Source organism: Aedes aegypti, chromosome 2, assembly GCF_002204515.2.
Source record: "Aedes aegypti strain LVP_AGWG chromosome 2, AaegL5.0 Primary Assembly, whole genome shotgun sequence".
Taxonomy (NCBI): domain Eukaryota; kingdom Metazoa; phylum Arthropoda; class Insecta; order Diptera; family Culicidae; genus Aedes; species Aedes aegypti.
In genome coordinates this window covers 4412661-4421405 of record NC_035108.1, presented here as the reverse complement: position 1 = coordinate 4421405, position 8745 = coordinate 4412661, and positions in this window count along the sequence as shown.

The window sequence follows — 8745 nt, the reverse complement described above, 5'->3', positions numbered from 1 at the left end:
TTTTATTGGGAACAAATTGCTTATCAGAACACCTGGCGCAAAAAAAGTAATACGGAGCGTGTTGACATACTTGAGGGTCACTTGAGCTTAACAGCCTTTGCCTGTGAAATGGTTTGGTCAGCTGGAACAGGTGTCCACTCGTGCCGTTTAATCCCGTGTAGAGCAATGATAAAATGACGCGAATATATTCACTTGCTCGGTAATCAAAGGCGGCGCTGAGATTGGCACTTGAGATTATGCAGTAGTGGTAATTGCGCCTACTGTGCTCTAGCTGGAAAGTAGCTGTAAAATTGGCGTATATGATATGACTGATGTGGAATTCTTCCATTGAAAAAACTATGAAACCATTCCAAGCATAGTAAAATTTTGATCTAGTTAAAACATAAATTTTATTGTTACTTCATTTCAAAATAAGATTAATGAAACCAAACCGCAAATACGGAGTATGAAAAAGATTCTTACATAAATGAATTCTTTAGAAGGGGGCTCATGTAAGGACTGTTCATTTTATAAAGTGGACACCTTGTGCATGCTGTATCTTTTTAATTTATCAATGAAATTTCAATCGGTTTTCTGCACATCGTTTGACTAGTATTGTACAATGTTGTGATAGTAAAAATTCTCCAAAATTAATTAAATTTCACACGAATATGGAACAACGATTAGAACGGTCGGTTTTTGGAGGTTATCAAAATCAATGATTGTTAGAAATTGGGTGGAAAATTCGACAATTTATATTTTTTATTTTCAAAAAGGGCTTGTTCTTCGAAAGTATCATCAATTAGAAGCCTGATGGAAAAAGTCAAGTTATTTTTGGAACAACAATTTTACAGATATAATAACATCATTTTCCCCCTATATTTTTAGAGAAAACCATTTTAAAATTGAAGGGGATCGGTATGAGTAGAATTTTTTTTAATTAAAAGTACGTCCTGACGGAAGTCCTAATATAGTATTAATATGAAAAATGACTTACGCCTTCATAGAGTTACTTATTAAGTCCCCAGGTGACATTTAAAACACAATAGATACACAATTGCTTTATTCTTAGAAGACCTTTCAAAGTACATTGACAATCATTAAAATTGGCAACACTGCTGTAATAAAATCGTCTTCATTTTGCACCTATTATTTTTGTAATATGTTATTCTGAGATTACCAATTGAAATTTTCGGAGAAAATCATTTACAATTTGCTGCAGATCGATAAATATGCGTACACGATTTTAAAAGTATGAGACTTTTTAGTAAAACTACCATAAACAGTAAAATTTGTGCTTAGGACTGTGGTTTAAACGCACGATTTGGCTCTCGTTTGCACAAATATAGTTTATTTAGTAAACCAGACCAGTTTTGAACACGCTTTTTACTTTCCTCTTTTGCTGGGAGTGAAAGGATGGTGTATCAGCAAATTTGGCCATAAATGGGTGCACCACTAAAGTTACCTAATGTCAGAGAATGGTGGAATATAGTTGATTTTTTTTAAAGCTATACTTTTTTGTAGAATAGTAAAGGATACAAACATACAATATGTTCATAAAAATTAGGATTTTTGTTTTGCGAAAAATAATGTTAAACTTTGACGAACAGCTTTTCTTAGGAGTTTTTGGAAAAATTATTTGGCTCTTCAACCAAAAGCATTTTCTAAGATCTTATATTTTAATAGTATTGTAGAATAATAGTTGAACGATGCACAGAAAACCGATTATGATTTTATCAATAAGTAAAAAAGATATAGCAAAAACAAAGTGTCCACTTTATAAAATGAACAGTCCTTACTTACCAACATCTAGAGAGCATTTTAGCATTTTCGAAACGCTTACAGACAATCTGTTCTACGATCACTATTTTATATAGTTTTGTGTAGTTGGCCACTTATCTTTGAGAACTTGAATATGGTCTTAAATCTCTTAGTGAAAAGCATTTTCACAAACTGGGACTATTTTTGTAAAAGTCAGAAATTTCCATATAACGTTAAACGCCTAGAGGTATGCAATGCCCTATAAATGTTACGTAATTCATTCAATTTTGTTCGATTTATACTGCATTATCAAAGTAATCTCAAAACAGAAAACCGACTTTCGATTCGAGACCCCGTCTGTTGTAACGCTGGTTCTTAGGCGAGTCCTGTCGCGTTCGGTTCCGCCCACCAGCATGTACTTTATTTTCGACGCATTCACCACCAGTCCGACTCTTGTTGCTTCGCGTTTCAGGCGGGTGTACATTTCTACCACCGTTTCAAATGTTCTTCCGATTTTATCCATGTCATCAGCAATGTAAAAATCGTGCCTCGACTGTTAAACCCGGCTCTCCGCATGACACCCTCTAGCGCAATGTTGAACAACAGGCACGAAAGTTCATTACCTTGTCCTAGACCCCTTAACTTCCCTCAAAGTAGAATCTGGTTGGCAGCTATTGTCCAACATTCCGACGTAGTCATTTCTTCCGCTGCCTTGAACCTCCGTGCCTGTGCTCTCAGCGCCATTCAAGTGTTCTTCGTAGTGCTGGTTCCACCTTTCGATCACCTCGCGTCCGTCCGACAAAATGTTCCCATCTTTATCCCTACACATTTCGGCTCGCGGCACGAAGCCTCTGCGGGATGCGTTGAGTTTTTGATAGAACTTACGCAATTCTCGGGTGCGGTGCAACAGCTTCATTTCTTCGCATTCTGTCTCCTCCAGACGGCGCTTGTTTTCCTGAAACAGGCGGGTCTGATGCGTTTGTAGGACATTTCCCAGAAAGTCAAACCCCAGAACGACATTCCCCAGAATGACGTTCCCCAGAAACCCATTCCCCAGAATGGGACTTTTCCCAGAAATCCATTCCCCAGAATGGGACATTCCCCAGAATAGGACATTCCCCAGAATCGTTTTTATACGTTATAAAAGAGTGGAAAAAAATTGGTAGTTTAGTTTTTTTGTCGTTAAGAAATGTACCTACTGAATTGATTCGAATTCCCAGAAGCTTCAAATTCCGGACACAGACGTCAATTCACCCAAAATATTATTTTGTCAAATTCATTATTATGGATCTCAAGCGAATAAAATCGGAATTGAGTTAAAAAATCTTTTGAACGGCGAATGTTTCCTTTTTTTTTACGCAAACCATCTAAGCTGCCGTCCATAAATCACTTGGTCTTCTATGGAAGGGGGGGGGGGGGTGGCATACAAATTTCAAAAAGTTTGTACGGTCAAAAAATCACGAAGGGGGAAAGAGGTGGTTTTGTGGCTAAGTGGTTCATCGGCAGACCCAACCATAATCTTAGAAGGAAAATGCTGTTTAAAAATTTTCTTCATTGTGTCTTAATTAATTTCATAATTGTGCTACTGTCGTTTCCCTGAATATCATTTCCCTGAATGGCCCTCTCCGAATGACCCGTTTCCCCGAATAGTGATGCACCCGAATACAGGTGCAAGAATAGTCTTTAAGGAGTGGGTGCTGAACTAGAATGAATGATTAGCAATTAAAAGAAGAAGATAATATAGATTTGAACGTCATCCTCGACTAAATATATTTTGCCAAAAATGCCAATGATGGTGAAACTCGAAAGAACCGCCAATCAAGTGAAGAAGGGTGCATATTAGATGACCGGTTCGTTACCACCTCGAAACACAAAAGTTATGATAATTATAAGAGCTAAAAACTTTTCGGAAACTAGGCTTTTCGGGGAAACGGGTTGTTCGGGGCACTGGCATTCTGGGAACTGGAGTTCGGGGAAACGACATTTGGGAAACCGACATTGGAGGAAAAGTAGCTCAACCGTTTAACATAAGCTGTTCCTACATATGCCATACTGTGTTTTATGATCAAACTTGATCCAAGCTATTGTTTTTTCGTTTTCATAGTTATTCTTCCTTCTTTTAAAATTGGCTGTTCTTTCTAATTGTACTTTCAAAGGGAGATTGGTGTAGTGTAATATGTCACAAAGTAAATTTGGAATTTGTTTTTCGGCTTTCATGGCATATTCTCCCTTCTTTTGAACAAATGCTGTTCTTCCTAGGTTTATTGTCTAAATAATTAGGAATTGTACACAAATTATGTCACGCTAAATTTTAACTTTTTCGACGAGAAAATCGTCAAAAAATATAAAAATTGTCCAAATGGTTCGAATTACATTTCCGACCATGGTTAATTTTAAAGAATTTTTGATTTAAAGATTCTCCATTCAATAAATGATAGACTGCAGCAAACCGAAAGTCCTACCGTTAAAAATAAAAAAACAATACGAAAATGTTTTACCTATGAAAATAAGGGTTTTCCTCGAATTTTCCAGTTAGATGCATTCACTATTTACTATTTACCATTTTCCTGGATTTGAACACCTCAAAGATCTCTTGTTATTTTTTTTCTGGGGAATGTCCCATTCTGGGGAATGGATTTCTGGGGAATGTCCAATTCTGGGGAATGGCGTTCTGGGGAATGTCGTTCTGGGGAACGTCATACTGGGAAATGTCGTACAATCGTCTGATGCTTCGGCTTCTGTCTATAACGTTCCACATTCTAACGTGTACCTTGCTGCATCATGACCGCTCGCGCTGTGCGATCTTCTCCTCCAGAACCATTTCCTACACTGCTCGTCGAACCAATCGTTCCGTCGACTCAGTTCAGCGTACCTCGCCTGCGACGTTGATGGCTAATTTTATTGTACTCTAGCAGTCCTCGAGAGGGTTTCGGCGAGCTGTGATGTGCATCCCTACATCTTCAACCCATAAATAAGTACAAGTCAAAAACCTTATTGTAAACACAACAAGTCATTCCACTAGAACCAAAACCCGCAGGTCAGATTACGCATAGCCAAGCGCAACCAAATGTGCCGGTTGCGCCACGGCGTTAGAAGTCAATAATTTAAACTCTCTCTCTCTTCTCGCGTTCGACGGTTCGATCCATGCCAATGCAGTCCCAAACCGATAGGTGTCATATTGCACAACTGGGTAGGACCGCCGGGGCACCGAAATTGCCGACCTAGTGAAGATGCACTTTTCGGGCATATGTACTCCAGTTGTCTCACTCTGACTAATAGGTTAATTACATGACGCAATGAATTGTAAAGAATCGTGAACCATATATACACCCAACTGAAACCCAAAAATAACCATTAACCATAACCATAACCACTGTGCAGACTTGGGATTTCAAGGTAATGTAAATAATAATGTATGTATCCTGAATAAATGAAACCCTTTCATGAATTGTGTCGAAAATTAAAAAAAAATCTATTTACAAATCATCAGAGTGGCATTTTTGACCACTCTCCCCTATTCGTTTTGAAGTGCAAACAACTTAAAAAATAAAATTAGAACAATCTCACCAAGTTCATCGACGGTGTAGCTGTCATGGGCATGTAAGCATACATCTACTTCCATCCCCAATCCCGCGAGAAAATGGTCACGATCGAGTATACGCCGGGTGCACATTTTTACACTTTTACCAAAACACATTGTTTTTGCATTGTGTGGCTTTTGAACTACTATTTTTATTTTGCCTTATTTTACAAGACAAAGCCTTGTTTCGGCAGGAATTATTTAAAGCACAAGCTAAATTGCGGAAAACTCCCAATGCGGAACGCGGAATCACACTTATCACAAACGAATGATAAACTTTAAACGGGTGGCGTAGTGCCGGCCGAACCACCAGCGAAATCTCGTAACAATCTAGAACGCGGAACAACACAAACTTTCTTAAAAAGGATCTCCGCGAAGAAAAACACTTTTATTACTTCAAATTACATTTTTCCATAGAACATCGACAAGATGCATAGCACCATCAGCCGATCCGAAAAAAAAAAACGCCGAACGAAGTAAACGTGACAGAAAAGCGAATATAAAAAGAATTGAAACAAAAATATGTCATGAAAAATTTACAAACTTTTGGTAAAAACTCTAATTTATGAACTAGCAACACGGCCGTGCTAGCAATAAAGTGCCCTGTTGCAATCCAACTTAACGATGTGAAAGTAGGTCTTTGTCAAAACGACCAATGAGAAGTTTTTCGTTTTTGTACTTTGACCTGACACGTCTTGTCTTAGTTCCAAAATAGAATGATAAAAGTGACTTGGCTAGCAGTGAAAGCCGGCACATATTTTAGGATGTTGCATCCTAGTAGACCCAGATAGCCGCAGCGGTAAACGGCGCAGCTATTCAGCATGACCATGCTGAGGGTCGTGGGTTCGAATCCCGCTGGTCGAGGATCTTTTCGTAAAGGAAATTTTCTCGATTCCCAGGGCATAGAGTATCTTCGTACCTGCCACACGATATACACATGCAAAAATGGTTAATCGGCAAAGAAAGCTCTCAGTTAATAACTGTGGAAGTGTTCATAAGAACACTAATCTGAGAAGCAGGCTTTGTCCCAGTTGGAACGTAACGCCAGAAAGAAGAAGAAGAAGATCCTAGTAGAATTCAGTTTGGAGCTTCTTCAACACGAATTTGAACCAAAGCCAAAGGTGTTTGCAAGAAATGTCTAAAGCGAGGTATGCACTTCAACAGAAAAGTAATCGCCTATCTCGCGTGGAAAATTTCTTGCAAGAAATGGTCAAGAAAAGCATTTTTCTTTGATCGCAGTACGCAGTTGAAAAGAAATGTCATTTCAAATGGAGCTCACTGTAGAAAATTTCTTGACCATTTCTTCCGCAGAAATTTTTACTTTTCTTGAGCGGAACAGCATACTTAGCTCAATGGGGGTGATTCGAACATTTATGGCATGCTAGCGTAAAAGGCTAGATACATTTCATGGGAATTTAACATAGATTGCCAAATAACAACTAATGACCTCACGGGAAATCTAAAAAAGGTTTGTAAAATCAAATATTTTCCAAAAAACTGAAAAAAATGTCAACAGTATGCAATCAATCATATCAACAAAAAATATAAATCTTTGATTTTTCCAGGATCTTATCAAATGTTTTTCTAGTTGCAAAGTTCTCAACGGTCATGCAACGGGCGTCGCAAGGGAGCGACAAGATTGAAATTTAATTAGGTGGTGAAAATTTGAGCAAGCCATTTTAAAGTCAGTAAGCATCGAAGCGTCCTGTATTTTGCCTAGCTTCTCTACTGGAAAAGGGTTGGCTCAAAGCTTTGAGCTTTGCTACCAACACAGGCGATAAATCTTGTCGCTCCCTTGCGACGCCTATGCACCTATTCGTTTGAGTCTCATGACCGCTACAGCCATAAAATACAAATAATACAAAACAATCACGGTCGAAACCATCTCCAAAGTTCTCAACTCAAATTCAAAATTCCAGGCAGCTATGAGGCCATTCGAAAATATGTATGTTCATGCTGTCGTGGTACTGCTGCCTAAGTCTAACTCTATTAAAGTCTTGTCTATTAACATAGAAAATAAAATATTACTGAGTTTTGACACATTTTTAAAATAATTGTGAAACCTAAAATTTCATTTTGATCCAATATCAGCAATCCAACCTGTAATGCCGACAGAACACTTTTTCGTGCGTAATAGGGTTATGATCTGCCATATTGTAGTTGTTCTTGTTAATATTTATGATTTGTGGTCGGAACGGAGGAACAAGCCTCTTAGACCCACATATTTAACTTATATAATACAGATGGTCAATGTTGAAAAACGACTCAAACAGCACCTGAAGTTTAAGTCAACTCATGATAAAAATCTTCTAGTAGGAGTCGGATCCTATTCTTGGCACTTTTGATTCAATTGTAGCTCTGCACCTACAAGATTTTGTCTTCAAAATGCAAAAAAATCGTTTTTGTTGAAAAAGCGAAACTCATATCTTCTACAATGAGTTTATAGATAATGTGAGGAACTAAACAGAAACAGGAAAAATAACAAAAAAGATTGGAAATAAACGAAATGAAAATCAATATTTAGAAACAAGCGTATACATAATGTATGTATAAAATAACATTATACAGTCGACTCTCCACATCTCGATGTTCTACATCTCGAAATCTCTCCTTATGTCGATGATTTCATAGGTCCCTTCAGTCTGCATACATTTTCTCTCTCCATATCTCGATATCCTCCTTATCTCGATATCTCCATATCTCGATGTGTTTCTGTTGATTCTTTGTTCTCAATTTTCTCTCCGTATGTCGATATGACCAATATCGAAGGTTACTAGACCAAAGTTTCGGGATTGAAAGCAAGTTACCGTTTTGATTCATATTACGGACACTTAAGACTTCATTGAAGTACAACTACTCGCTACACATATAAATTGAATCGTTCTGTACAAAGCTTTAGCGTAATTAGGCCTTGCAAACACTTATGTTTCGAATAGTGGGTGAAGATTTGGATTCCACATCCTCGATTCACTTTTATCAATAAAAATGTTCGGCTTCTTCATGATTTTTATTCCGGACACAACCGCACTTTCACTTCATATTTCGGACACTTTGATTCGAATTTCGGACGGCACTTGAAAAACACAATCAGAATCAGGCACTAACCCGTTAGAAAGACGTCAGAACTGATCATTGTAAATTTTCATGGATTGCTATGTATAATGTTTATAAAAATCATCTTTCAAATTGGGAACTTTTTGACGGCACATTTTGAAACATTTCGAGTGAAATCTTTCCCATACAAAGTAGAGTGTCCGGAATTTGAAGCTATCTGGGATTCGAATCAAAACGGTAGGAGCGCAAAATGACGTCTGTTTGTGTACAGTCAACCCTCCATGAGTCAATATTGAAGGGACCATAGACTCATGGAAATATCGAGTCATGGAACAGAAATGCTATGGAAAGCTGTTTGAGGGGACCATCGT